The sequence below is a fragment of the Otolemur garnettii genome, unplaced genomic scaffold, assembly GCF_000181295.1.
Source record: "Otolemur garnettii isolate 467f Iridium unplaced genomic scaffold, OtoGar3 scaffold00120, whole genome shotgun sequence".
NCBI lineage: Eukaryota > Metazoa > Chordata > Mammalia > Primates > Galagidae > Otolemur > Otolemur garnettii.
The window spans coordinates 3,340,799-3,360,314 of record NW_003852515.1 but is presented as its reverse complement, the minus strand read 5'-3'; the positions used below and the strand labels follow the sequence as shown (position 1 = coordinate 3,360,314).

Below are 19,516 nucleotides of genomic sequence, written 5' to 3'. Positions count from 1 at the left end.
TTGAACTCAAATGTCCTTATGGTAAAATGATTTTTTTTCTTCTAGATAGATACCTAGAATGGTATTGAGGATCAAATGGAAGGTCTACTTTTAGCTCCTTAAGGTACCTCCGTACTTCTTTCCAAAAAGGGTGTATTAGTTTGCAATATCCACCGACAGTGTATAAATCTTTCATTTTCTCCGCACCAGCATCTGCAGTGTTAGGACTTGTGGTATGGGCTATTCTCACTAAGTGATAGCTCAAGGTAGTTTTGCTTTACGTTTCTGTAATGATTAGGGACAATGAGCATTTTTTCACGTGTATGTTGGCCATTCTTCTGTCTTCTTAAGAGAAAGTTCTCTGTTCATTTCCCTTGCCCAGTGGTTAATTAGATTGTTTGCTCTTTTCGTGTTGATTTGCTTGAGTTCTCTGTAGATTCTGCTTATCAGTCCTTTGTCCGATTCATACCCATTTATCTTCTCTCTTTTGGAAGACTGTTTGCTTTGTTTATTGTGTCCTTAGCTGTGCAGAAGCTTTTAAGCTTGACCAGGTCCCATTTATTTATTTTCAATATTGCTGCAATTGCCAGTGGGGTCTTCTGTATAAAATCTTTCCCCAGACCTATATCATTAATAGTTTTGGCATGGGTTTTAAATGGTAAAGAAGAAGAGGAGGAGAAGATTTCAAGGCATTTTCATGTATTCACATGTTTAAATCTTTTTTATTTTTTATTTTTTTATTTTTTTGAGACAGGAGACTCAAGCTGTCCCCCTGGGTAGAGTGCTGTGGCATCACCGCTCACAGCAACCTCCAACTCCCGGGCTCAAGTGAGTCTCCTGCCTCCGCCTCCCAAGTAGCTGGGACCACAGGCGCCCGCCACAACGCCCTGCTATATTTTTTTGGTTGCAGCTGTCATCGTTGTTTGGCGGACCCAAGCTGGATTCGAACCTGCCACCTTGGGTGTATGTGGCTGGCACCTTAGCCACTTGAGCCACAGGCACTGAGCCACATGTTTAAATTCTTATAACTACCTCTCATTCTTTCCATGACTAGTAACCATTTGAATCACACAGTTTTGATTTCAGAAAGCAAGAACCAAGCTATTTTAAGCAGAATGGCATTTGTTCTTAGAGAAGTGGGTGCTTATAAAATCAGTGGAAGGGCTGTAGGAGCAAGCTCCAGGCAGCATCTCCAGGAACGAATCCCAGAGCCTCACAGGACCACTGACTACCAGCCTAGGAGCTCTGTGCCCCTGTTGGCTCTTGGCTTGAACCTCTAAAGCTAGAACCCAAGGATGGATAGCAAGGTTGGCTCTAGAGTCATGCTGTGCCTGCTAGATTCATGCCAGCAAAAGAAATTCCCATAACCTGCCTCTCCACATCCACAAAGCTAGGGACTGGACATAGGGAACTTAGCAGATGCAAAGGCGTACAAGCAGATCTGCCTGTTTACCCTCAGGGGTGTTGAAGCATATTGTTCTTAGCCTGCCTTCCTCTGCACTATAAAGGCACACTCCCCATGCCCAGGAGAGTGGACCCTAATCCACCACATGTAGCTCTCCATGTCAGTATTTATTTCTCCATATTTTTCTTCTATGCTCATATAGCGATATGTCAATGTACATACATATGCCTTGTTTCTTAAACTTATGAGTTTCCTAAAATGAGACTCCATCATACCCATTTATCTACATGTTGTTTTCTTTTTTTTTTTCCATGTTATTTTCTTTACTCAAAGTACATCACAGAAATACCTTCAAGTCAGTGGTATGACTCATTCTTCCCAATGGCTGCATGGTGTATGTACACCATGACTTATTCAACCATTCCCTATGGCGGGCTTTCACTTTGTAACCAGTGTTTTTCCATGACAGACAATGCTGCTATAGCAGCCTTGAGTAGGCGGCATTCTTTCTTTGAGATCAGCTCCCAGGAGTGAGATTGCTTTGTTTGATGCATTAATAGATACACCTAATCCTTTCAAAGAGGCTGCAATGTTTTCCACCCCTACGCCTGCTAGGAATACGTACAATCCCTTTCTTAAATCTTGGTCCACTTAGTTGGAACAATGTGCTATCTCAGTGTTGTATTATTTTATGTCTCTCTGACGACTAACGAAACTAGCGCTTGCTCTAATAGCACCTTGATGTTCCCTTTGATAAGACTTACATTGGTTTGGTTAGTTTTGTTCTTCAGGGGAACGTCAGCTTCTAGGGGCAGTGACCCTGTCACTTTTGTCCCACACAGCATCCCACTGCCAGCCACAGCTCTGACTTGTACTATGTGCTTACTAATGTCAAATAAGTCAATGAATGAGTGAATGTCACAGAGATCTTTCAGTTTCAGTTTATTAACATTTTGGCTTTAGTTTAATTAGAAAATAATTAGACAAGCCAATGGAAAGTCTTATTACAGTTGTTGAATCAACCTTGGAAACCAGTGTCTTTTAAACTTTAGTATATCCAGAGTCACCTGCAGGGTCTGTAAAAGCAAAGATTATTAGGTTCCATCCCCAGAGCTTTTGATTGAGTAGGTTTGGTTTGGACCTGAGAATTTGCATTGCTAACAAATTCTCTGGTGCTACTGCTGCTGGTAGTGTAGAGATTATACTTCATGAACCACTGTTACAGAAAAACAGGCAAGGAACTTGAATAGACAATTCTTAGAAAAAGCAATGCAAATGGCTCTTAGCCATATGAAAAAATGATCAACTTTGGTTTGGCACCTGTAGCTTGGTGAGTAGGGCATTGGCCACATACACCGAAGGTGTCAGGTTCAAGCCCGGCCCACGTCTGCTAAAACAACAGTGACACCGGCAACCAAAAAATAGTCGGGCATTGTGGTGGGCACCTGATGTCCCAGCTACTTGGGAGAGAATCGCTTCTTAAGCCCAAGAATTTGAAGCTGCTGTGAACTGTGATGCCATGGCACTCTACTGAGCACAATACAGTGAGACTCTATCTCAAAAAAGAAAAAAACAACTTCACTTATAAGAAAAATGTGGAGTAAAACTTCAGTGGACTACAATATCACACGTATTAGACTGGCAAAAACCCAAAAGTTTGATGACATACTCTATTTGTGAGGCTACAAGGAAGCTGGCATTCTCATATACATGTGTCTTTGGTACAAATACAAAATGCTACTCCAAAGGAGTGTTTGTCAGTATTTAACAAATCACATGTCTATTCACTCTTTCATGTAAATGTAGATCCCAAAACATCTTGCCCCACTGAATTCAGAGACTCCTAGTGTTCTATGGAAAAGATTCAAGAGTAGACCTGAATAAACTTCTGTTGATAAAAATATAAAACTTTTAAAAAGAATTTGAATATCAATAAGATTAGTAACTGCAATGGATTAATACTCATCAAAATATATGATACCTGGTTCGGTGCCCATAGCTCAGTGAGTAGGGCGGCAGACACATACACCGAGGCTGGCAGGTTTGAGCCCAGCCCACGCCTGCTAAACAACAATGACAACTCCAACCAAAAAAGAGCTGGGCATTGTACTGGGCACCTGTAGTCCCAGCTAGTCGGGAGACTCAGGGAAGAGAATCGCTTAACCCCAAGAGTTTGAGGTTGCTATGAGCTGTGATGCCACAACACTCAACCAAGGACAACATAGACACTCAACCGAAACAGTGAGACTGTCTCAAAAAAAAAAAAAAGTATATCAATGAAGGCATATTATAAAAAAACAAACCGACCCAAAACTAGTCATTTGAGGAATGCTAGAAAACAACCTCATTATTTTAAAATCTCATAATGAAGAAAAAGTTAAAACGTTTTAGCAACTTCACCTAGTTAGTCTGTACCTCAAGATAACCAAATAGTTGGTGAGGGGTAAGTTTCTCTTTACAAAAGTATTCTAGCTAATAATGAAGAAGTGAAAATACCATCTCTTTTGCAGTTTGTAATCAATTGGGAGATATAACCAGACATTCTGAACTACACCGATGGAGATATACAAAAATTACCTAGGATTAGTCTTAGGGAAAAAATGAATCTGACATAGCCTCTAGATTTAACTAATTTACCAGAAATGCAAAGGAATGCGGAGAAGTCTATTCTATAACACCACGGGGACAGAGCCAGCAAACTCAGACTCTGGGAATAACTAAGGACAGACTAGCTGATCTACTCAACAGTTGCAGCCACAACAAAAATGGTTTAAAAAAAAATAAAACATCTTTAGGAAAAAAAGGAAAGGGAGTGGGAACCTGGCCTGGCTCTCCTTGGGGTCACCTGGTTCGGAGTACAGGTGGGGATCTCTTATGAAAGACTAACGTATCAGCCAGTTGCAGTATGAATTTCGTTTTAGATCCTCATCCAAACAAACACACCAAAAAAAAATTGTATAATTAGAAAATGAGAACATTGGCTATTTGATGATTAAAGAATTGTTAACATTTTGAGTTTGATGGTAATATTTGTGGTTATGTTTTTAAAAAGACTCATGTTTTAGAAACTCACATATATGAAATATACAATCTGGGATTTCCTTTAAAATCACCCAGAGGGTGGGGAGCAGCATCTGTGTGTGTTACAGAAGATGAAACCCTGTGGAAACAGTACGTTAACTTGGTTTAGTGTGTGTTTACCGTGTTGCATAATAGCGTGGTGAAATGTGTAAGAGAGTGGCTGTCTTGGTAGAAGGAGAGTCAAATGGAAATGAGGTATTCTATTTCCAGTGTCAAGGCAGGTAGTATTTTAGGCTATAAAGATTTCATTACTTTTTCAAGCATTCCTGCATAACATAGGCAATTTTTAAAGCCATGCAATCTTGATAAACATGTTCCTCCACCTTCTATTACTTTATAAAACATTAATATATAGAATCTAATTTGGTCCTCACAAAAATCCTAAGAGGTAGAGAGAAATTATTACAAATGGAAAAACTGTAACTCAGAAATGTGACCTGAGTTGTCCAAGGCCACACAGTGGCATCCAGAAATAAATGTGTGCTGTGCCTATTCCCAGGACTCTGACCCTAATACTATAACCGTGCAGCTGGTCACTATCAGAATCGTGGGCTGTAGATTACCAGTAGATTCCATGTGTGTGAACTGGGGGTGGTGGCCAGGGTTTCCTGCCTCAGGCCTGGCCTCCTTGGGGTCACCTGGTTAGGAGAGCAGGTGGGGATCTCATGACCTCTATGTGGTCCTCCCTTCCTCCTTCCTCATGGCTGAGTATACCTCACACATGATCGGCAGGTTTTCCACAAAACTCCAAATAACACCATCTGGGGAGAGAAGTCTTTCCTTAATAACAGAAATCATTTTGTGTGTGTGTGAAAACATTCACTCAGCCCTTCCTCCCTGAACAAATGTGTTATTTTCTCCAGGGCAAAATTTTAAGTCTATACTTAGTTGTTCCTTCATATGAACTTTGTTGAAAACTCGAGTAAGCATTTCATCCAGCTGTCCTGCAAGTGTCCAACAATTTGCTGGACTTGCTCTTCTAGGTAGAAATTTTATGACCATAACAATTACTTCCTTTCCTGTTCTAGACTGAAGGACATTGTATAGCTGCTGTCTACCTTCCTGGCTTCAGCAGCCTGGTCACTAAGTATTGTTCTGGGGGGCAGTCACGGGATGAGTGAGACATGATTCCTGACTTCAGAGGGTTCACAGAATGGTCCTGAACAACCACAGAGAAATAATTATTAAAACACTGTTGATCAATGGGGTTTGTTTGCAGGGTCTTGCTCTGTCACCCAGGCTGGAGTGTAGTGTCTTGGCTATAACCTTTAACTCCTGGGCTCAAGTAATCCTCCTTCCTTAGCCTCCCATGTAGCTGGGACTACAAGAGCACACTACCACATCCTGCTAATTTTCTTACTTTTTTGTAGAGACTGGGTCTTGCCGTGTTGCCCAAGCTGGTCTTGAACGCTTAGGCTTAAGCAATCCTCCCATCTCGGCCTCCCAAAGTACTGGGATTAGAGGCATGAGCCACCATGCCCAAACTGTGGATCAATATTTTGATGAGCTGTAATAGCCCGACACATGTAGGGCTTGGTCAGAAATGCTGTAGGCACCTTAACTTAGACAACTTGGAGGCTAATGCTGCTTTTAATTACTGGACTGAAGGCAAAAGAAGACAGATTTAAAGAGAAGACAGTAAATTTGGTTGTAGATGAGATGAGTTTGAGGTGTTTGGGAAACATCCAGGTAACAAGGTACAGGTGGCAGTTGGGAACAAACCTGGAGCTCAAAGGAGAGTTTCCAGCTGGAGAATGAGACTTGGAGTTATAAGCTTATAGTCACTGCTGGGAATTAAGGCTCAGGGTGTGTGTGAGTTTGCCTGAGAGGGCATAGGAAGTGCAGAGAGGTCTGAGATTAGCCCCTTGGTTACCAAAGCAGAAGGAGCAGGCAAGGAAGGCCCTGTGAGGTAGGGACGGGGAGGGCCTTGGAAGAGCTTTCGGGGCAGAGGGGGAAGAGTAGCTGAAGAAAAAGAAGCTATGAGCAGAAATAGCTCCTTGAGGAGTGGAAAAGTGGAGGGAACGCAAATAGGATGGCGGCTTGAAGGGGAAGTACAGTCGAAGGAAGCCCTTAGTGTTTACAATGAGTGACACTTAACCTTCATGTCTAGAAAGATCAAGAAAAGGAGGTGGAGAAAAGGAGAGGATGGAGCCAGGTCTGTGAGGGGGGAAGCCAGGCCCTGTGTGTGCAGCAGGGCTGGGCCTGAAGGAGCTGCACCTCCTGGTCCTGTCTAACACGGAGGCTCCACTTGACTTTGGATGGATTCTGAGGAAGTCTGACAAAATGGTTAGGTTGTTTTTGCACCCTGCCTTACCAACCAGTTCACCAGTGGTAATGTCAGAACCACAGTGCACTTCTCAAATACCTAATGCATCGAAGTAGCTTCTACACCTCGACTCAGGTATGTAGCCACTACTTTTTAAAGCACAGAGTCAGAGACTGCAAAAAAAAAAAAAGTCAAATTTTTCCTTTGTCCTACTGATTATTTTGTATCAATACTTCTTCTAACTTGACTTTGGATATCCTAAAAGAAATTCAGTTTTTTGCTAGGTTTTCATTTTAAAAATGCATTTTTCTGTTTGGGCGCAGCAGGTCAAAATATGGGTTTTCCCCCCTATTATATAGTTGTAGAAGATTTTTATATTGGGGCTCTGATGTTTGTCACAGCTCTAGGATGACTAATTGAATTGTACAACAGCAACTCTTTAGCCTCTTACAGATGAGAGACTAAACGGCTGTTTCCCAGCAAAGCTCTATAGTGAACTAAAGGAAGGTGGCAAAGATACCCCACCCCATGAGAGGCCAGCTGAGCACCAAGCCTAGTTCTGCATCTCAGCCATTTGACCTGGGACAAGTCAGCATGCGTTGGGGAGGAGGGTAATAGTACCTATTCCATGGATTGTTGTGAGAATTAACATAAGGAAAGGGCACAGAGCAGAGTGGGTATCTCATAAAGGCGATCTCAGTCTGAGACGGTCAATTTGGTTTTTTAACTTTATTTTTATTTCACATTAATGTGAGGGTACAAATTTTTATGTTACAATCTTTTTGCTTCCAAGGTAACGTTCAAGTTGTAGAAGAGCCCTTTGCCCAAGGGGTGTGCTGAGTGCCCTCACATTGTGTACATTATTATGTGAGATCCCTACAAATGCCCACTCCCTCCATCCTCCACCCCTCCTCCTTGCTAGACTATTTTTGTGTTTTATCATTTGTTCGGTCATTGTTTATATATTGGTTTCATACTAGTATTGAGTACATCGGATATAATTTTTTTCCATTCGTGAGATACTTTACTAAGAAGAATGTGTTTCAACTCCATCCAAGTAAACATAAAAGATGTAAAGTCTTTATCATTTTTTATGATTGCCATATATATGTTTTTCTGGGTACAAGTCTCAGATGGCCCATCTGCCGTTCTTACCTGCCAGCGGAAGGAAGGCCAGGAAGCCTGTGTCTCACAGGCCGTGACACCAAAGTCAACTCCCAGATGTTCCAGGCGGTCAGGACAGGTGAACATTGGATGGGCTTCCCTTTGTCCAATGAGTGCCATCAAGCACCCTCCTCGAGGGGAGCTGTGCTGGTACCTGGAAGTCGTGATGAATGTGCTAGCCGCAGTCTTCATCCCTGTGGAGCTGATGGCGTCCCAGATAGAGAAACATTAAACTTGCACTTACGCATTTAATTACAGCTATGCTGAGTGCCATGAAAGAGGGAAGAAGTGTACAACGAAGGCATGCTGATAGCGACCTGATGCAGCATGCAGAAAACACCAAGACCTAAAATTGTGACAGAATTTGCCAGACACCAAAGGTGGGGAACTGATTCCATGAAGATCAACAACATGAATTCCTTTTTCGTAAAGTTAGAGGTTTCCCAAACATTCCTCTCTTTAAAATCTTGGACTAAGGCTACTGACATTTAGGTGCCTTGTTAATTTTGAAGTAGACACGCATACCCCCGCCTTCCCCTTCCAAACCTTTTCACGGAGGAACTTGCAAGCTATGAAGACTCAGTCCGGTGAGGGCCATTGCTCATGAAATGGCTAAGAGACAGCATGACAAATAAATTGCACAGAAAATTCACGGCAGTTTAATTAGTCTCCAATTTTACTGATGACCCTACTAAACTTCAGTTTGAATTATTTTTTAGGGCATTTAAGTTGAAAACCCTAATAACCTCAGGGGCCCAGGGTGCTGTTTATCTGTTATAAATTGAAATGCCACAGAAGGATCCGAGTAAGGAAAATGATCCATTTATCTTTTGCTGCTATGCCTTTCAAATACTTTCACTAAAATCAGAGCAAAAATAATATTTTAGATAATTTTTAAAGCATTCCAGAGAAGAATTTATAAACCTCTGAGGCTCACGTTGATATTAAGTCACCTGCAGGCTAGCGTGAAACCTTTCATTTCTTGGAGACTCTTCAAAAGTAGGGCACTAAAATCCTACCTCTCATTTAAGAGCATATCTGTGTCCTGTGGCTAAAAGGTTACACACCTGGTATTTGCCCACCCTGCTTGTCAGCCTTGAGGAGCGATGGGAGCTAGTCCAGCAGTAATTAATGCAAATGGCCTTTTAGAGCTGTGTTTCCCATTGTAATGTCCAGTATTTGTATGTTTCAGAACTCTGCCTACTGTACTATAAATGCATTGTCACGCGAATTGCTAATGTAGCCCAATCTCATAGCATGTGATGAGCATGCAACTTTAATTACATGTCACTGTTTTAAAAGTTATATATTTTTCTCCAGAGTTATATATTCTACTCCCTATATGATGTGGAAAAACTACAAAATACTAACAGTAGTATTTGAAGTGTTTTAAGCCAGTAGTGCTTATCAGGTGTAGTATTAGAAGACAGTAGTAGTTGAAGACAGTAGTCTTCCTAGGTTGTAAAGGAAAAAATGAAAAAATGCAAGTATAGGAAAGAGACAAATACTAGGCAGACAAATGCTGGAAAAGAGTGGCACATTTCTTGGGCATTGAAGAGTCTTCCCCTCTTTTATCTTTAATCAATCAGTCAGCAAATTTGTATTGAAATCCACTTCAGGCTCCACACTTTGCTAATCCATAAGCACCTTAGCAGCCTGGCGGATATGAGTGGAAGCCCCTCCAGCCCACTAGCACAATGCTTTATAATCCGCAGGTTTTGTCTTAGTCTGTTAAGGTTGATATAACAAAATACCACAGACTAGGTGGCTTGTAAACAACAAACTTTTATTTCTCACAGTTCTGGAGCCTGGGAAATCCAAGATCAAGGCACCAGAAGACTCAGTCTGGTGAGGGCCGTTGCTCATAGGTGACACATTTTTGCTGTGTCCTCACCTGGCAGATGGGGAGAACAAGCTTTCTGGGACCTGTTTTATAAGAGCACCTAAAGAACCTCCCCCTTGTGTCTTATCTATTTCCACCTCCAACTTGAAAACAGTTGGTCTTTGTAATCACCATTTCTATTTTACAGTGGCTACTGTCTCAATTGTGAGTCTTCATTTAAACTACTAAGTTACTAACTAGTTTACATTTGAAAAAATATTGTAGATAAATGTAATTAAAGATTATCATAACATATCAAGTTTTTAAAATGGTTACAAAATTATATTGCAACCTTATAAGTCAGTGCATAAAACATCAGACAAAAAAAAAGGGGACTTGGTCAGTATTCCACAAAAGTTAAAAAAAATCAAATGGCTAATAGACATATTAAAATTGTGCTAAACTTTATCAGTAATCAGGAAAATTCAGTTCAAATCACACTGAGGTATGCACCAGTTGGAGTGGCAACATTTTTCAGATCTGGCCTTCTAAGTGTTAGTGAAGATGTACATGAAGAAACTCCTCCAGTTCTGGCATGGATGAGGACATAGCCACTCTGGGAAATAGTGTTGTATTATCTAACAAAGTTTCTTTCTTTTTTTAAAAATTAAATCATAGCTGTGTATATTAATGCAGTCATGGGGTACAGTGTGCTGGTTGTATATACAATCTGAAATATTTTCATCAAACTGGTTAACATAGTCTTCATGTCATTTTCTTAGTTATTGGGTTAAGACATTTATATTCTACATTTAGAAAGATTCACATATACCCTTATAAGATGAACCATAGGTGTGGTCCCACCAATCACCCTCCCTCCACCTATCCTCCCCCCCCTTTCCCCATATTCTTGGGCTATAATTGGGTTATAGCTTTCATATGAAAGCTATAAATTAGTTTCATAGTAGGACCGAGTATATTGGATACTTTTTCTTCCATTCTTGAGATACTTTGCTAAGAAGAACATTTTCCAATTCTATCCATATAAACATGAAGGACGTAAAGTCTCCGTCCTTCTTTAGGGCTGCATAGTATTCCATGGTGTACGTGTACCACAATTTACTGATCCATTCATGGGTTGATGGGCACTTGGGTTTCTTCCATGACCTAACAATTATGAATTGGGCTGCAATAAACATTCTGGTACAAATATCTTTGTTGTAGTATGATTTTTGGTCTTCTGGATATATACCTAGTAGAGGAATTGTAGAGTCAAATGGCAGGTCTATTTTTAGTTCTCTAAGTGTTCTCCACACGTCTTTCCAAAAGGAACGTATTAGTTTGCATTCCCACCAGCAGTGTAGAAGTGTTCCCTTTCTAATAAAGTTTCATATGTGCCATTATTTAAGGATTCCACTGACAGGTGTATAAAAAATTCATACACATGTGTGCCAGGAGACATGTGCAATGCTTTTCAAAGCAGCATTGTTCCTAAGTGCTAAAGGCTGGAAGTGGAAGCAACTCAAGCAGCCATCAGTGGTGGAATAAACGAACACGCTGTGATACATATGCACAGTGGGTCACTGTTTGGCCATGAGAGGGAATGAGAGCTACGTGTTACGTATGGATGAAAATGACAGGTGTAAGGTTTTGTAAAGGGTCAAGTCCACAGAATCCAAACAGTATGGTTTCACTGATATAAAGTTTATAAACAGAGTTAAGGATATTGTTAAGGGTGCACGTGGAGTGATAAAATTATGAACAAAAACATAGTTTGTTTAAATGATGACTAAAAATGTCTAGACAGTGGTTTTTTCAAATGAGAAAAAAAGCATTGAGACCTGGCATGCTTCTCGGGTCCCAGAGCTGTCCTAATGTTCTAATTCTTTACCTGGGCAGCAATTTCATGGGTGTTTGTTATATAGTTCTTCATTAGAATGAACAGAGAAGTCTTTTTTTTTTCAAGACAGAGTTTCTCTCTGTTTCCTCGTAGACTATAGTGCTGTCCAATCACAGCTCACAGCATCCTCAAACTCCTGGGCTCAAGCAATCCTCTTGCCTTGGCCTCCCAAGTATCCAGGACTACAGGAGGCTGCCACAGTGCCTGCCTAGTTTTTCTATTTTTAGTAGAAATGGGGTCTCACTCTTACTCAGTCTGCTTTCAAACTCCTAAGTTCAAGGGATCTTTCTGCTTCGGCCTCCCAAAGTGCTAGGATTATAGACGTGAGCCACCTTGCTCAAGTTCAGATAAATCTTAAGGACCACAGGGTGGCCATGAAGTTCATGTGCAGTTTAACTATTTAAATAGTTATGGCCATCCTGTATTTCACAGTTAAAAGGGCTCAAAACTATATAGAATTTCATTAAGAGAAAATAGATAAATGCATGTAATATGGTCTGAAATGATGGGTTCATAGTGATGTGGCTGGGTGAGAATATGATACAAATAAAGAAAAAATGTATTTTTTCACTTTCCTCTGATGAATACGAATCCTTCGTAAGAAAAGAAATAAGTTATTTAAATATTTATATACCTTTGATGGCTGAGTCTTTTTTTATTATTTCAAATTAATATGAGGGTGCAAATGTTTAGAAGACATTGTTTTCAATTCTCAGGTACAGTTCAAGTGGCAATTGAGCCCTTCACCCGGGGACATGCTGAGCACCCTTACATTGTGAGACGGCTGAATCTTGATCCGACATGTCAGCCAGATAACTTGGTTAGAATTTTAGGCAATAGCAGCCAAAGATGGTTTCATTTCCTGCTTACTTTCTATTTATTAGTCATCATTTCCATTCATAGGCAACCTCAATCCCAAAGTTTCACATTGGTTAAGACAGAAAGGAGGAAAAAAGAGTACAATCGGTATTTAATTGAACAGTAGTCATATTTGGCCTTGATTTGGATTTTAGGAGAGTTCACACACATTGGAGGTCTGGTGAAGTTGGAGGTCCTGGGGGCTAGAGACAATGTAGGCTGGGCTAAAGAAACAGACCCCCGTTTCATCCCCACTCAGCTCTCCCTGACACACTGTCCCTTTACACCTGGAACCTTTGCACACAGTCCCCCTCCCTGAAGTGCTTTTTTCTTTTTTTCTTGGTTGCACTTTTTGGCCAGGGCTGAGTTTGAACCTGCCACCTCTGGTATGTGGGGCTTGCACCCTACTGCTTGAGCCACAGGCACTACCCAGTACCTTTTTTCATTAGCAAATCTTCTGGATTCTTCACATCTCAGCCAAAACGTAATGATGTTTAGTGAAGCCAGACCTGGCTCCTCCTCTGAGCTCCCTGAGAGAAATCTTGACCCAGACCTCTCACTGGCACTTGCTGCATTATCTTGTCATTATTTATTTATGTGTCCTACTAATTGATGATCTTCCATAAATAAGGATTTTGTCTTTTCATTTTGAAATCTCCAATAGCTAATGCCATATCAAATCCTATAGACCCACAAAGATAGTTCAGAAAAAATTTTTAAAAGGGTGACTCACCCTTCATGAGGACACTTATTTAAGACTACATAGACCATGTTAAGGATTTTTTATTTATAAGAGGAAAATGTTAGCTCTAAAAAAACACAACTTTATTGTGCTCTAGTTAATGTGAAAGTAAAATTATTGAGTGAAGTGAGACAAATAATCTAAATCATTGCTTTCATTTTGGATCATTTAACTAAAACCACCACAATGAATAAAACCCAAATATCTGTAATGTCATTTCAAAAATGCAAAGTCTTCTTTTCACTACGACTGACTTATTCACATTTTCTTAGTACCTAATAGATCATGCAACATCCCGATTCCCCAGGAGAACTAGATTATCTTCTTCCCACAAATCCGTCATATTCAGAGATTAGCTCATTTTGTTTCAAACAGGGTGTAGAGTCATTCCTCATTAATCATTTATGACTTGTCTGTTTATTATGTGGGGAGAGAGAAATAGAGAAAAAGGAGAAGAAGAAAATAAGAAGAGGTTTCAACATGTCAGGACTCACCTAATCTCAGGGTTGATTTCATTTTCCATGGAGGAAGAACATGATTGGTTAGTAATAATAGCCAACTTATTTGTTTACAATATCTACTGAGTAGCCAATTGCCATGGAACATACTGTCTAATGGGGAATATGGACAGGTCAAGAGCATAAAAAAGTTGTAACCCCTGAGCATTTACAGTAGCATTCAGAGACCTATAGGCTGAGGTCCGGGGCAGAGCTGGATCAGCGGGAACTGGAGACAAGGCAAGGTAGGAGGCTGCTGTGGGGTTCAGTGGATAAGTGGCACTGGTCTAAATTGTGAAGTTGTAGTGATTGGGGGAAAAGTGGATTAAATTTAAGGGAGATATAAGATGTAAATTTCACAAGATTTGGCATCTTGTTGAATATAAAGAAATGAGAGGAAAGAGGGAGGAGATGGAAACAAGATTAACATTTCTGACTTAGGCAAGAAGCACATTTACTGAGTCAGGGAACATAAGAGTAAGAATAAGTCTTGCTAGTTGACTGTGAGCTTAAGTTTGGGCATATTGAGTGTGATGTACATACATATGAATGTCTTTGTTTTGAGTTACATATGTATCAGCATATATATATGTGTGTGTGTGGTATATATTATTTATATATAAGGTTTTTTATATATATTTATCAAGATATATATCACATACGTGTGTGTGTGTATAACGTACAAACATTAGGAGTTCCATGATAATAGAACAGAGAAATCAGAACATTTCAAGAAATCACCCCAGATCTTTAGAACAAGAGTTTGCAAATTAAAATTGCCCACCAAGTTTCTAACATAGATTTTACTATTTTCTTTCCTTTTCTTTCTTTCTTTCTTTCTTTTTTTTTTTTCTTTTTTTTGAGATAGATTCTCACTTGGTAGTGATGCCCAGGATGTCATAGATCACAGCAACCTCAAACTCTTGGGCTCAAGTGATTCTCCTGCCATAGCCTCCCAAGTAGCTGGGACTACAGGCGTGTACCACAATGCCCAGCTGTTTTTAGAGACAAGGTCTCATACGCTGGCTCAGGCTGGTCTTGAAACTGTGAGTTCAGGCAGTCCACCTACCTCTGCCTCCTAGAGTGCTGGGATTCCAGGCATGAGCCACCACATCCGGCCCAACATCATAGATTTTAAAAAGACCCACACCAAGATGTGTTAGCATGAAATTTCACCACACTGGGGAAGGGGAGAAGACACCAAGAGTTGCCCAAGAAAGTAAGTAGATCACAGACAAAAGCTCGAGTCTGACATTAGCATTGGGCTTGTCAATAGCAATCCTGGAAGCTAAAAGACATATGACTTCATGTCTTTGGGGAAAATGATTACTGTAGTAAAATTCTGCATTAAGCCAAACAATCACTTGTATAAAGAAATTTTCGACCATGAAAAATGTCAGACAATTAATTTCCTTTGTGCCTTTCTCAGAAACTCGAAAAACTGTATTCTACCAAATTAAAGAAGCAGACCAAGAAAGAGGTACCCATGGAGGTCCAGAAAGCAGGAACCAAACATAGGAAAGAGGCAAAGGAATTTCCCAGAACAGTGATGAAGGGATGACCCCAAGATGTCAGCCATGTAACAGTCCTAGAAATGACCATTCTAAATAAACCAGAGAGTGAAGTCTCTGGGAAGAATGGCTTCAGGAAAACAAGGTGAAACGGATGTAACCTTACATGTCACAATTGTGAGAGGAAAGTTACATGAAGGAGAGTTTGGGGGAGAATTAGCAAAGTGTACATAGAAAACTAAGCAAACAAACCCAAGGCAGCTATTAAATCCATGGGAAAAAATGTCAAATAATAATGGAATGGCTCAGTTCTAAATAATATTTATAATACACAGTTGTAACAAGGAGGACAATGAATTTTGACTTAACCAAAAAATTATGGGGCAACTATACTGAGATGATAAGGGAGCTAGTGTGAAAGTGAGCCTGTAGAGAGCAAAATAGTCATGTTCTGTAGTAGGAAACTACTAAAATATATATATATATATATATATATATATAATGTAAATACCAAGAAGAAATATCATTATAAATGTGTTACTTCAATCTGTGATGATAAATACTAAAAAAAGCTTAAAAATGGATAGTTATGAGTATGGAAGTGTATGGAGGAGTGGGAGAAGGTACTACGTTTTGCTATGCTCAAAACCTTGCAGAAGGATCTTTGAGAAAGGTGCGGAGATGAAGCTTTCTACTTTTTAAAAAATTGGTTTTTTGCCATATGATCTAGCAATGGTGTATATCCGAAGGAGAGGAAATAAATATGTTAAAGAGATATCTGCACTTCTGTGTTTACTGCAGAGCTATTCACATTGGCCAAGACATCGAATGAATTTAGATGTCCGACAGCAGACAAATGGACAAAGGAAATGCATTGTGTATGCACAACAGACTACTCCAGGCGTAAAAAGGCATGAAGTCCTGTCACTTGAGCAATATGGATGAGCCTGGAGAACATTATGTTAAGTACCATAAGGCAGGCCCAGGAAGACAGATACCACATATTCTCACTAATCTGTGCACGCTAAAGAAACCCATCTCACAGAAGTGGAGGATAGAATAGTGGTTGCTAGAGGCTGGACGTGTAAAAGAGGGGGCGGATGACAGATACAAAATTATAGCTCATAGGAGAAATCAATTCTAGTGATCTACTGCACTGTAGGGCGAGTCTGGTTAATAATAATCTATTTTGGCTCGGTGCCTGTGGCTCAAGTGGCTAAGGTACCAGCCACATACACCTAAGGTGGCGCGTTCAAATCCAGCCTGGGCCCGCCAAACAATGACGGCTGCAACCAAAAAATAGCTAGTGCCTGTGGTCCCAGCTACTTGGGAGGCTGAGGCAGGAGACTCACTTTAGCCCAAGAATTGAAAGTTGCTGTGAGCTGTGATGCCACAGCACTCTACCCAAGGGGACAGCTTGGGGCTCTATCTAAAAAAGATAATAATGATAATAATAATAATCTATTTTATGTTTTCAAATAACTAGAAGGGAGGATTTTTGAACATTTCAGACACAAAGAAATGATAAATGTTTAAAATTGTAGATATGCAAATTACTCCAATTTGATCCTTACACACCTTGCACATTGTACACCTGTATAAAAATATCACACTGTACCCTATAAATAAGTACAGTTCTCATATGTCAGTTAGAAATAATAACTAAAATATTTTACATAATAAATAGTTTTTTTAAAGGTATGTAGAGGATGAAGAGAAAAAGTAGAAGCCAAATAGGAGAATTGTTGTGGCCACCTGGTCACATATCTGGTAACTGTAAATTTGGTGGCCCCTCTGGGTGCTCAGCTAGACTACACAATGGTGACAGCTGGTTTGAGCTAGGTTCTGCAGACAGTTGTGACCAGGGTAGTTTCTGTTGTCTCTGAGAAATTACAGTAAAGATGTGGACAGCAGGGAAGTATGAGGGGATTTTTAAAAGTTCGTGGAAAAATGGAATTAGAATGAAAGATAAAAAAAAAAAATAAGCCAGGTACAGTGGCTTGTAGCTGTAATTCTGGCACTTTGGGAGGCCAAGGCAGGCAGATTACTTGAGGCCAGGAGTTCAAGACCAGACTGAGAAAGAGCCAAGACCCCGTCTGTACACAAAATATAAAAAGTAGCCAGGCATGGTGGAGGCTGAGGCAGGAGGATTGCTTGGACCCAGGTGTTTGAGGTTGCAGGGGACCACTGTGACAAAGTGAGTCTCTATCACAAAAAAGCAACATAAAATAACAAAATAAAATGAAAGTTTTATTATATTATTAAATAAGAAATTTATTTATTTAAATAAATAAACCCTTTGGAAAGTACTGATATCACCCATCTGATCAACCCCTAAAGAACTGAGAGAACTGGGAATTTAACAGTGGTTTTTCCGTTATTAACTGAAGAAAAATGGGTGCCTTTTAAATATTTTATAAGAATAGGAAACGAAAAGAAGTCAAAAGGAGCCAATGGGGACTTTAAGGTGGCTGCCTGATGATTTCTCATTGAGACTCTCTCAAAATCGCTCTTGTTCGATGAGAAATGAGCAGGAGCATTGTAGGGGAAGGACTCTCAGGTAAAGATTTCCCAAGTGTTTTTCTGCCAAAGCCTTGGCAAACTTTCTCAAAACACCCTCATCAGCAGCAGATGTTATTGTTTTATGTTTTGGTTTTGGTTTGGTTTGGTGCCCTCTAGAAAGTCAACAAGTGAAATGCCCTGAGCATCCTCAAAAACACTGTTGCTGTGACCTTCACCCTGGACCGGTCCACTCCACCTCTTGGCAGCCATTATTTTGATTGTGCTTTATCTTAGGATCGTACTGGTGAAACCATGCTTCTCCTCCTGTTCCAGTTCTTGATCCTACATGTTAAAAGTTTCCATCGAAAGTTCTGCTCTTATCTGGAGCTGATCTGGGCACAGTAGTTTTGGCACCCATCGAGTGGACAGTGCGCTCAATTTTCGTCTTTCAGTCAGAATTGTGTAAACTGAAGCAGTTCAGATGTCTGTGGTGTTGGCTGTCGTTTCGGCTGTTGGTTGCTGTTCCTCTCCAATTAGGGCATAAACAAGGTGAATTTTTCCACACAAATTGATGTGAATGTTCTGCCACCACAGGCGTCATCTTTGGGGTCACTTCATCTTTTCTTAGAATAAGTTATTCATTTGCAAACTGCTGGTTTCTTTGGGGGCATTATCCCCATAAACCATTTTATAAAGCATCAGTGATTTCATCATTCTTCCCTGAAGCTTCACCATAAATTTGATGTTTGTTTTTGCTTCAGCAGAATTCATGTTGCTCTGATAGGAACTCTTTTCAAACTGAGGTCTTTTCCTCCTCAGTGCTTTGAGGTGCTAGTTTGATTAGATAATGTTCAAACATGTGGCAACAAATTAGTATGACTTTATTTTAGCCCACACACAAAAAATGAAATCCATGCATGGTTTTTGGATAATATTCATTTTCCACAAATATTTTGAAGGCCCTTTGTAGAAGAAAAGAACACTGGAGTAAACGTTGGTTGGGTAAGAAGGGAGGTGAAGAATAAGAGAGGTCATTGGCTTGGAGCAAAAGGGATTAGTAGTCTGGGTTAGAGAATTGAGTGGACAGAGGAGTCACAACATAGCGAGACAGCTGGAGGATAGAAGGTTTCACCCAGAAAGGGGGATGTCTGAGTATCTGAAGGGAAAGTCAAAATGGTGATGAGGTCCATCCTGATGCTCAGGGTCCAGATTTAAGGTGCTTCTCAGGACTTACAGGTGTCAAAAGGCTGGAAGGCTGGATGCTGGATGAGGAAGGCAGGGGTCATTGACATTTTTCGGGATGATGATAGAGCCTGCGGATAAGGAGGAAAACCAGCCCTGGGAAAGTGAGGGGCAGTGACTATGTCGTAGGAACAGCATTTCATTCACCAGCCAGATCCTTGGAACCTCCAAAGAAAGGGGCCTTTACATGAGAGTGGGAGTTCATGTGGACCCATGCCTAAATTGGATGAGGAGGCAAAGAACAAGTGGTGGCAACCATTGAAGACAGGTTGACACATGTGGGAGAGAGAAAGAAGTTAAGGAGTCCCACAGTGTAGAATATGACTCACAGAGGGGGGCCGGGGCCAGGGACGGGAAGAACGTTGGGATCCGCTGGCCTCTAGTGTTTGAAAACAAATGGCTTGAGCTATTCCCTGGTCTGGTAGTCACCAGCCCCATCTGTGCTCTCCTGCCTCTTCCCCACAGCCCTGCTTCCTCTGCACTTTCTCACCCCTGCCCCATGCTTCCTCCCTTCAAACCTTCACCTGATGGGGTCAACTCATCTGGG

At 40.6% G+C, this 19,516-nt stretch overlaps 1 protein-coding gene across 1 annotated transcript in view; it reads left to right on the top strand.

Moving 5' to 3' along the window:
• MTUS2 (microtubule associated scaffold protein 2) overlaps positions 1 to 19,516 on the top strand; it is a 406,145-nt gene that overhangs the window by 219,123 nt on the left and 167,506 nt on the right. The window lies entirely within an intron of this gene.